The sequence below is a fragment of the Callionymus lyra genome, chromosome 7 (assembly GCF_982586985.1).
Source record: "Callionymus lyra chromosome 7, fCalLyr1.hap1.1, whole genome shotgun sequence".
NCBI lineage: Eukaryota > Metazoa > Chordata > Actinopteri > Syngnathiformes > Callionymidae > Callionymus > Callionymus lyra.
In genome coordinates this window covers 29,859,197-29,871,777 of record NC_141824.1, presented here as the reverse complement: position 1 = coordinate 29,871,777, position 12,581 = coordinate 29,859,197, and positions in this window count along the sequence as shown.

Sequence of the window (12,581 nt, the reverse complement as noted above, 5' to 3'; positions counted from 1 at the left end):
AGCTTCATGCCAACCACAGAGCCAGCCTTTCTGATCAACCTGTCCAACCTGTTGACACTCCTCTTGGACACATTCCTACCCCAACCCACCACAGCATAGAACAGGACACTGGCCACCACAGAATGGTAGAACATGCAGATGAGCTTCCTGCAGATGTTAAATATTCGGATCCTCCTCAGAAAGTACAGTCTAATCTGAACTTTCTTATACACATGGTCTGTGTTGCAGGACCAGTCCAGTTTACTGTCCAGCCACACCTCTGATGGACACTGGACAAGGCTTTGTCCTGGACCTCCCGAAGTGCAAAATCGGCTCCTTGGTCTTTGAGATGTTCAGCTGCAAGTGGTTCCTCTCACTCCAGTCCACAAAGTCACGTATTAGACTCCTATTAGACGTATTGTGCACAAATTCTCCTTCCCAGATGCAACACTAATAGACTCAGGGACTCATTCATTCCTCGGGCTATTAGTCTGTTTAATTCTGAGTTTGGGGGCAGAAGTGGAGTAAAAACGCTTTCTACACACGCTTTCTACACACGCTTTGAGGCCACAATCAACAACACCGGAACAAACACACACACCTGGACTGCCGTACCCCCCTCACCACCACCAAAAGTCTCTTCAGGACAGGTACACAAAGAACTGAAGAAAATCAACCCCCACAAGGCAGCAGGACCAGACAACATCCCTGGCCGTGCACTCAAAGCATGTGCCAACGAGCTGGCTGATGTCTTCACCTCCATATTCAACCTCTCCCTAAGCCAGAGCACCGTTCCCACCTGCTTCAAAACTACAACAATCGTCCCCCTCCCTAAGAAGAGCCCACCCACCTGCCTGAATGACTACAGACCAGTAGCGCTCACTCCAATCATCATGAAGTGTTTCGAGAGAGTGGTGCTGGCTCACATTCAGAGCAGCATCCCAGACTCACTGGACCCCCTGCAGTATGCTTATCGACCCAACAGGTCCACCACCGACGCCATCTCAGCTGTCCTCCACCATTCCCTTTCCCACCTGGAAAACAAAGAGTCCTATATCAGGATACTCTTTGTGGACTACAGCTCCGCCTTCAACACAGTGATCCCTTACAAACTGACCCACAAGATGTCCACACTTGGCATCCACCCTACCCTCTGCGACTGGCTCCTTGACTTCCTGACTGGCAGACCCCAGACTGTCAGGATTGGCAAGAGAACATCAACCAGCATCATCACAAACGTTGGCACTCCACAAGGATGTGTCCTCAGCCCCATCCTCTACACCCTGTTCACACATGACTGTGTCGCCTCCCACAAAGACAACACCGTCCTAAAGTTTGCTGACGACACCGCAGTGATAGGATGCATCACCGCGGCGAACGAAGCGGCCTACAGGACAGAGGTGGACAGTCTGGTTTCCTGGTGTGAGGACAACAACCTCACCCTCAACACAGACAAGACAAAGGAGATGATAGTGGACATGAGGAAGGAGAGGAGACCTCACCAACCACTGTTTATCCGGGATCTTGAAGTGGAGCGGGTGAGCAGCTTTAAGTACCTCGGGGTCCACATCACTGAGGACTTAACGTGGGCCACCAACACAACACAGCTGGTCAAGAAGGCACAGCAACGGCTGTACTTTCTGAGGAGGCTGAGGAAGTTTGGCATGTCGACAAAGATCCTCAGAAACTTCTACAGCTGTGTCGTGGAGAGCAGCCTGACCAACTGCATCACTGCGTGGTACGGCAGCTCTACGGCCATGGACCGCAAACGTCTGCAGAGAGTGGTTAAGACAGCGGAGAGGATCACCAGGTCTCCACTGCCCTCTCTGCACAGCATCTACCACCACAGAGTCCATAGGAGAGCTGCCACCATCATCAAGGACAGTTCCCACCCACAACATGGACTGTTTACACTCCTGCCCTCGGGACGCAGGTAAAGGAGTGCAAAATGCAGGACCACACGCCTGAGAAACTCTTTCTACCCCACTGCAATAAGAATCATGAACAGCTGAACACTGCACTGTTGTCACTTTAAATCCATCTCATGTACAGTTCCCCTCCCTTTCTTATATTATTATTATTATTATTATTATTATTATTATTTTTTTTTTTTTTTTTTTTTTTTTTTTTTTTTTTTTATTGTTATTTCATCTTGACTTTTTTGCTATGTATATTTATATTTATTTTTATTTTTTTGTTACGCCGATATTTGTGGAGGGACGGCAAAGAAAGAATTTCATTGCATAGGGAAACGTGTTTCTCGATGTATATGACAATAAACACTTTGAATGAATGAATGAAAAAGATGATGATATTCCTTGTTAATCTTTGTATCCTTTGTCTTTGTTATTTTTCTTTGATCTATGTTCTTTATCTTTAGACTTAGATTGTGTCATCTTGTACTTTCTTTTTATAGAAACGTTGTTCTTGTTTCTATGATTGTCTGTGTTGCTGTGTGCTGACTGGAAAAATAATTTCATGAAGGAGACCTCTAGAGGGATCAATAAAGTTCATCCATCCATCCATCCATCCATCCATCCATCCATCCATCCATCAATATACACTTATTAAAATATATATTTTTTAAACAAAGAACATATATATATATACAATATTAAAATAATACAATATAATATATAATACAATATTTGGATGAATCCCCATTTTTTAATGTAATCTATTAAAATCTTAGACTTACTAAATATATATTTTTTGAATTATGAAATTAAGTTTAATTTCTTCACCTGTCACATCATCTTCCGTTATTCCAGCATTGGGTTGCTAGGGCAGCAGGGAGGCCCAGACTTTCCTCTCCCCAACTACATTATTATGCTCTTCCCAAGGGACACTGAGGTGTCCCTGCATCCATTTTTATAAATATGAGTCAAGCTTCATGTCTGTCCCAGTTTAACCTCTCCCTCAGACATTTAATAAATAAAAAACAAGCATGTACTCACTTGGTGGTAAAGATGAATGACACTGGGTTCAAAATTAAAATGAGAATCTTACGGATCTCACTTACTAAAAGGATCAAACTTTATTTAATTGCGTAAACACAACAGGACTATTTTGTGGTGTCAGTACAAATAAATGTGCTCAAGACCATAATCAAAGTGAGTGGATTCCTGTCTTCGATAATTTTGCTATTTAAATCCATGTTAAAACATTTCATGGAATCATGCAAATGGTTAACTTCTGCTTTTATACTGTCTCAAAAAGTATTTTTATAGTCTTCATTTTGAACTGTTTTGAATTGTTCCAGGATAAGAGCATTCATGCATTCATTCATCCAACATTACCGCAGAAACACAACAGTTTAGAGCAGAGTAGATGTCCCCTGCAGCCTTAAAAACTGCAAGCTTTACTCAATTATTGATGCCAAGTGCTAAAGAACTCTTGGCCCACATTTAACCTGCGCTTTGTTTGCTATTCTGTAAACTTCTAACTTTTTCCTAATTAGCTCAGCAGATTTCAGGCCCAACAACAAAGAACTTAATTTTTGTGGCTGTTTTCATTTTAATTGCTGTTCATGAGATCAAACAGAAGAGACTGGAAAAAAAAGGATCCTATACGGTGTCCCTCAGTGAATACCTATTGGTCCTATTGGTATACAAAAAGGTAATTTTGTCATCAAATGATTTAAAAACGAATGAGAAAAAAGTGTAAACGTATTTTTTACTTTTTTCACCTGACCAAAAACCAAATGTGGTTCTTTGAGTGCATTTCTTAGGCCACCATGAGGTCAACGAAAACTACAACGCTGTTTTATTCTTTTAAATATCAATTTACTTTTTTTTTTTGTCCAATTCCCTCTATCTGAGGGTGTTTTCTATATCCCTTGTTTCTTTTCGCCCCACCAAAAGTCACAGTATCAGTAAGACACTTGTTCATGAATCATGCATCCATGCTTTTTATTTGTCACTTTAACAGTGTCGACATTAGAAAAACGAAAAAAAAAGGTTAAATTCAACAGTAGCTCATCATTACTATTAACATTATCTGAATTTACTCTGTCTGTTGACAGACAGATAGACAGACAGACAGACAGACAGACAGACCTCTGGAGATCTCCTTCGGGAAATTTCCAGTTTGGTACAGCATTAGAATTAGAATACCATACAATATTAAACAATATATACATTAGTTTAAACTATTATTACGACCTAAAATAACATATTAGCAGTAGCTTAAGAATGTCGTTGCTACGGACAAGGGTGAGGTGTGAAAGTGAAATCGATACATGACCAAATGATGTATTTTTAGTCATCTAGCAAACACATCCTTGGTCACAAGCAAGATAAGCTTCTTGTTTTTCACTGAGAAGGTGAGTAATACATGTGAGTCAGCGATGTGAAGCACAATTTGCACTGTCAAGTTAAGAAGCTACAACAGATGGCATGGAAATATTGTGCGGTTGAGGGAGAGAATGCGTGTGAGCGAGCGAGACAGAGTGAGGGGGGTGGGGGTGGGAGAGACAGAGAGAGAGAGGTATTTAGTCAATAGAGAGGGAAAAGCTAGTAGCCTGTGAGACAACATTCAGGGCCATCATGAAACCTGGTACAAGGGCATCAGGGAAGATGGGGGTTTGTAGATAATAATATTGCTTGTTCAGCACTTCTTTATTCTGTCTTCTGATCGGTTCACCTTTTCTGTCTGTAAATACGCTACCTTTGATTCGTTCATATGATAACGTATCCAATGTAAACATGTTGGATGATAGAATAAATCTGTCATGAACAAAATAAGTGTATTTGAACTATTTAAGGGTGAACATCAACTTTTGGATCAACATATCCTGATTAAATACAAACAATGTTATTAATGTATTGTCCGCAGTACTGATGCAAAGCAGAAGGTGGCAGTAGAGTACCGCCTTGAAGATGTCCACGTCGTTTCTTGCGAAAATTATGAACCACACAACTCATCAAATGAAAATGAATGAAACTATAGGATATTATATATGTTTTCATTACAAATATTGCATTTATGGACGAGCCTAAGTGGCTCTGGTGGAAAAAGTGTTTGTAGTCATTTTGTTATACACTTGTGCAAACATATTGAATGAATAATACCATAAACAGATACTATATTTATTGTTAATTGTCACATATATTCCTTATACAGTAGTGCCTTTATAAAATCCTTACAAAATATGTTCCTGATTCAGAACTCATGATGCAGCACAGGATATTACTCACACTTCTACTTTGTGAGCATTAAGATAAGTAGGTAGGTAGGTAGGTAGGTAGGTAGGTAGGTAGGTAGGTAGGTGGGTAGGTGGGTAGGTGGATAGATGGATAGATAGAATCTACAATGAAATGAAAATGCTATCTATCATGACTGTGAGCTGTTATTAGTTAAATATTCAAACTTCTTCACGATTATATCTGCAGAGATTAGAGGTTGCTCTGGGTTTAAACGTGATTGAAATAATTATTGTTTTCTGGCTATTGTAAAATGTAAATTAAATAAACATACTCAATATGGTGCAAATTTAGTTTAGTTTAAGACATCAATTATCTTTATGTGAGATGGCCGACACTGACTTTTCTTTTACATCAGTATTCTTTCTATCCTTCTTTTAGGTAATCAAGTAAGATATCCTAGAAATATTGGTTTCAATTTGAACACTATTTATATTATGTATTCTTAAATAACAATCAAAATCACAGCATAAGATTATTAAAATAAAATAAATAACTGAAATATATTTGTAGATTGTTCTCACATATTTTCACATTTCACTTGGATTAAAACTTAAATGTAAATTCTTAACTGCATTTACTTGTTATTTAATAATTATCTACTTATTATTACTGCTAACCTTTGACTACTTACTCAGAGTAACCCCTGACACCATGACACTATGGCAGCTCAGAAGAGTAACTGCAACAGGCTCCTCTCCATGCACTGCAGAATAGAACGGTTGAAGACATTCTTTGTTCCTTCTGCCATAAGAAGATACAATAGAACTCTCCTAATGCTTGACATGCACTTTTTACTTTTTGCTGGGAACTTTTGAATTCTTTATTTACGTATTTTTTATAATTTTTTGTGCTTGTTTGATTGTAATTACTGGACGAAATAATTTCTCCTCAATAAAGTGGGCGGGGTCCTGGGGCAGGTTCTGATGCTGATAGGGCCTGCGACACGGGTCCTGCTGTCGAATTTCCCTCCCTTCATCACCGACGAGTTTCTAGTCAAAGATCTTTCCAGACACGGGAAGGTGGAAAGGAGAGAGCAGTGATGTCAGCAGCGCGATGAGTGAGGAGAGGGAGACAGGTGAGGCACAGAACTATGAAGGAGAAGAAGGTAAGATAGATGAAAGTGTACAAGTTAAACACGGAAGTGAGAGACAGATGAGTCAGAAAGGAGGAGTGGGTGAGAAACAGGTGAATGAGACAAGCAAGGTAAGAGAGGAGGAAGTGAGTGAGATGAACGAAATGTGAAAAAGTAGAGACAACAATTGAACAAACTGAGGTAGAAAATGAAGCAGCAAAGACACAGACAGCTAAGAGTCAGGAGGAGATACACTGCAGCGAAAGCAAAAATAAGTAAACCATCAGATAGATTAATAGTTAAAATAAATAAGAAACCAGTAGAAATAAGAAAATAAGATATTCAGCACAACTATGTTCAAGCATTTTATAACAGAAATGAAACACATGAAAGTCTTAAAATAGAAAACCATTTTCCAGACATAAAACTTTATTTATCAACCAGAACACATTGTTTTATATTTTAGCTATAAAAACAAAGCAGAAATCACAGACCTGGGAATTTACAGAAGAATATAGAAGAAACTGATACAAAAAGTTAAAACGCAAATCGACAAAAATGTCTGGTAATTTTATTTGTCTTTTTACTTAATTATTGTTTTTTTAGCACCGTTTGAAACTTCTTACTTTTTAATATGGAGGATTTTAAATTGGCCAGCAGATGCCTTTTAGCTAAAGCTGTTTTTTATTATTTTTCCGTGGTTTTTATCAACTGTTATGCTCCAAATAGAGGTGCAGAGAGAAACACGTTCTTGAGAAATTGAATGATTGTGGCTCCACAGATTATTTATTCTTAGGTGGGGATTTTAACAGTACTCTTATTGTTTTAGACAGAACCATACAGAGCCTCATCCAGCTTCCTAACAGTCTCTGAAACAGCTGCTCACATCCCATAGCCTGGTGGACGTTTGGAAGAGCATGCATGTGGCTGCAGACAATACACATGGTCCCATCTGACTGAACGCAGGGCTTGACCACTTTTAGTGTTTTAAATATCAATTTAGTGTTTTTTAAAACAAGTCAAATTGTGTCAATTGCTTTTAGTGATCATTGTTTTGTTTTATGTAACGTTTTTATGAATAATATTTTCCCAAAAGCACCTACTGGCATTTTAATTCAGCTTTAACCACTGACAAAAGTTTTAGAGATGCTCTTAGTGATTTTTGGAATAATTTGAGACGAACAAAACATGAATTACTTGTCTCAGACGGTGGTGGGACCACAGTAAAGTCCAGATCGAGCTTTTATGTCAGAAGCACACTCTAAATGTCACACGACACATAACTGGATCCATCAGAGATCTTGAGACTCTGATTATGGAGCTAGAAGGCTTAACTCAGTCCACAGGAAATCAATGGTACATTGAAACCCTCAAAAGTAAAAGGATGCATCTAGCCAACATGCTGGACACCAGTGTCCAGGGTGCCATGGTCCGGGCCAGGATAAGGTACCTAGAAGAGATGGACGCCCTGACGGCCTTCTTCTTCGGCCTGGAGAAGAAAAGAGGACAGAGGAAGCTCATCGACTGCCTGCTGTCGGACGATGGAAAAGAACTTACCGAACCTCTGCAGATCCGGCAGAGAAAGGTGGACTTTTATGAAAACTTATACATGAGTGAGTGAGTACAAGAAGCAGCATGAACTTTTTAATAACTTTTTTGATACCCAAGTCTCTGCTGAGGCCAATGAACGACTGGTGAGGCCACTGACTCCACCAGAACTCCACGGCGCACTAGCCAGTATGCCTAATCTAAAGACACCTGGCATAGACGGCCTCAGCTTTGAGTTTTACAAAGCTTTCTGGTAAATTGTTTCTCCTGACGTCATGGACGTTTTTAACGAGAGCCTGGATTCCGGCTCACTTCCTCTGTCCTGCAGGAGGGCCGTCATTACCCTCCTTCCAAAGAAAGGAAACCTCCAGGAGATAAAGTAATGGCGCCCAGTCTCCCTCCTCTGCACAGACTACAAAGCCTATGCCATCCGGCTGAGAGAGGTCCTGGAGGAGGTCATCCACCCGGACCAAACCTACTGTGTACCCGGAAGGTCGATGGTAGACAGCGTCTGACTAATTCGGGATGTTGTGGAGGTCTCCAGTTCATTAGGCACCAACATGGGCTTGATCAAGAAAAGGCGTTTGACCGCATTAAACACGGCTACCTGTGGAAAGTCATGGGTAAGTTTGGGTTCAGCAAGGATCTCATCGCCACGATCCCGGTACTGTACAGTGACATTGAGAGTGTGTTGAAACAAAGTGGCAGCTTGTGTGCTTCTTTTAGGGTGCATAGAGGTGTTCGACAAGGCTGCGCTCTGTCAGGCATGCTCTATGCACTCTCCCTGGAACCCCTTCTTCACAAGATATGCCTGAGAGTTCACGGTCTGTTTTACCTGGTTTTAGTGGAAATGTGGTTTTATCTTATTATGATGATGTTGTGGTTTTAGTAAAAGATCAGCACGTTGTAACTGCACTTGCCACTTTATCAGGACAAAAGATCAAAATAGTTCATAGTCCCCTGATCATATTTTCAGTGGCCAACAATCTCTATATTTCTTTTTCTAAAACTGCTGCTAACCTGCACTTAAAGACAAGCATGGACTAGCAATCTTCTCTTGTTTGGCTGCAGCATTTTGAGCTGCTTGTTCTTGTCTGTGATATTGATGTTCTCTGAGTTACGCCAACAGTGAAGAGCATGACATTCAGAAGCTGGAGTTGCATCCTGATGCTGCACAGAACTTCTGGAGTTGAAATTAACAGCGTCTGCAGCTCAGTTAGCACCGCGGTATTTATAGATCTCACAAGTTAGCTGTAAGGCGCCATGATTCACAGGGAATAAGATGTTGGCTTGACGGGTGCACAGTGAACAAACCCGAAGGCTTCAGATGACATTTGATCTAAGAGTGACTCAATTATTTGAATAAATGTAGGTATGACTAGTTATATATCCACAATTAGAATTCTGAAGTATTGATCACATTCAAATATATGTAGCCACCATTTTACACGAATACGTTAATTATCCCACATAAAAATGGACACATAACTATTTAAGGCACACTTTTGGGCAGAACTAAATATCTATTCATAATCTGTAACTGGTAGTCCACTAAAAAAACAAACAGAATGTGACATCAGTCTCCCTATTTTAGTGTCCCAATCTTTCATTGAATTTCTGAATCCATTTTTTTTGGACATTTTAAGATCCTGCTACCTGGTGTTCTGATGTTCTTTTTACCATGTGTCAAACTTAAATCTGGCTTTTTAAATGGCCCCAAAGGTGGTTGGCTCAAAATCCAAATAGATTCATGTTCATGTTGATATGAGGACCTAGGAAAACACTAGTGTTTAAGATACAATGAGGTACTTATTAAAGACCAATAACAGAAATACGTGAAAGCAAATTAAATTAGGAAATAAACAAGAACAAAATTAATTAATCAAGAAAGATCTAACCTCCAAGAAAAAAAATACGAATCAAACTTGCTGTTCAATATACATTTTGTTTGGGCTGCATCCTTGACTACTAAATAACTACTGTGCTCTGTGTGAATTTTGGACTGAGGAGGGAAACAGGAGTACTTGTACAGAGAGAACATACAACCTCAACACAGAAAGATTCGCTCCAGACCTGATGTTGGATTCAAACCCACAACAGTTTTCCTGTGAGGCTGCGAACCACAACCGGAGAATATAATCTGCCCGGAGCCACCAATGTCAGTCCGACTTCAGATGTCATCTTCAATTAAACCTGCATCTGCTTCTTGATATAAACAAAGTGAGTCATGATGACACAGCTGCAATTTTTCTAATCTTCTTTAGTAACAAACACAACTGATTTCCTTCCTGACATCCCGAAGAACTTGATTTGTCTTCAGATCATATATTATAACGATCTATTTTGTTTTGTGAAGGTTCTGACAAACTGAAACATCTTTTTAGCAGCAAATTGACTTCTTTTGACTCACCCTCCACCTACGACAGCAGAGTCAATCATGTCAACCAACTTTCATATTTCTGCAGTTTAAACCCCCAGTGCAAGGAACTTGAATGTCACCGCAGATTGTAACATTTAATCTTGAACACTACAGTTACATCGAAATACAATAAAAAAAGTTTTATGTTTTAATTCTTGATACTTCATTTTAATTAATTCACAGAATAAACCTATTCAGATACATGTTAATTGTTTGCAGAAATTATCAGCTTGTTTGAACTATCACTGACTAGTACTGGTCAAATTCAGAACATGCACTTACAACTCAGAAAGCATGAAATTCCGCAAGAGTTTTTGCTCTCAGTCAGCTGTGGCCTTTCTTTACACATCTGTATTTTACTGTCACTGAAAAATTTCAGTCCATGGTTGGTTGGAGTCTGAGAGTTATACATATGGAAAAAAAATAATAAATTGATAAGCCATTCTTTTTTACTTTCAGTTGAATTTACATTTCTGCTCAGTCAATTTAAGAGCAACTAATGTGTCGGTTAGATCTTGGACCTCTATTGTACTCATCAGTATTTTTCTGTTTGTACAAAACACTTTTAATTGAAGAATTACATAAGAAAATGTGCCTAAGCCCCACCCACTGAAAACAATTTTTCAATCTATTTTACCATAACCACAGCATCATCAATCCAGGAAGTTTCCACCAAGGTAAGTAATATTTCTGTGAGAACCAAGTATTTATCCAGAAAGTCCAACAAAGTGAGCACTAAAAATGTCTATTAAAAACTCACATTTAAATAAAATCTTATAAAATAAGGCCATTTCATTATTCAATATTATGCATTTGTAAATATAGTACTAGTATATATAACCCTGGGAAAAGACCAATAAAAAGGTGTTGGACACAGTATTCAGTATTCAAATATTTCTGAAAAGTTTTGATTCGTTTTTCGAACCATCAGTAGATTCTGATCCACAGACCTCAGAGCCCGAGATGGGGTGTAAGGCTGGATCAGATCAGTGATGTAAGGAGGAGTCTGACCACGAATAGATCTGAAAGTAAGAACCAGAATTTTAAAGTTGATCCTGAAAGAAACTGACAGTGAAGAGTTTTAAGGATCGGAGAAATGTGAGTTCTTCTACTTGAGCAGGTCAGAATTCTCGCTGCAGAGTTTTATATTAACTGCAGGCGAGACATTTACTTCTTGTTAAGACATGAAAACAAACTGTTACAATAGTCCAGATGAGAAGACACAAAGGCATGGATTATAAACTCAAGATCATGTTGTGACAACATTTTCCTAAGTTTATAGATTTTTCTCAGTTGAAGGAAACGGTTTCTGGTCAGTTTTCTGCAGTGTTGAACTAGAGATGAAACTATGTTTGTTTTCAGTCTGTGGGAGGAAACTAAAGCGATGAAAAATAAAATTGAAAAAAAAAAAACTGACACTCATGATGGAATGAAAAATACCCGAAAAGAAAACTTGAAGATAAATGTCCTTTTTATTATTCTGTGCGGCTGACTGACACTCAGCCCATTCCAAGTCTTATCTCCAAATACTTGGTCTTCCTCTCAGCTTGGGATTTCATTTTTTTTTCAAGGTCGACAAATCTAAAAGGGACCTGTTCACACACACACATAGCAGAGCAGCAGCATATTTATTATAAGTATTATTACTATTATACAGTAAGAGGGGTAGTTTTCGTTGACATTGTTCTTGTCCTTTTTGAATGGTAGTTGTTGTGGAAACAGTACACTCATCAGTGATAGTAGAACTTGATGTGTGAAGTAAATATCGAAGATGCCTTGACACAAGCTGTAACTGCGGGAACTACTCTGAAAATTGTAGCCACATTTGAAACCCCTCCGCATCGTCAGCACGCATCTCAGGTTCATCGATGTGTCGCCCCTTAACCTGTACAACTCGCCTGAGTGGGGCAGCGAAGCCTGACTAGGCTTCGCCTGCCAAAGGGTTCCAGCCGTGAGATCTCTTTAGCCACAGCCATCTTGAGCTGGATTGGGCAACTGCGGCAATATCTCTGGTGGCTTTCTTTAATGACTTAATTATTTTCCTGTTGGATTAATTATAACTATCTGAAAATATTTTATTTTGAAAAAAAGACAGTACCTCCATCCAAATATAAACACGTGACTTTTGACATGTCAAGATGTTTTTTTCGGTAAATTATATATAAAAAACAAGTTGTTGGTGTGAAACCAGCTTGAGACTCCTGCTGATTCAGCATTACGGTGAGATCTATTTTCATATACTTTATGTTTAGTTTTTGCAGGTTGTGTCATTTTATTTTTTGTTTTCATGTGTAGGCCGAACCGTGAAAATAATCAACGTCTGCCGTGCAAAAAAAGTTGGCTAACCACTGAAGTG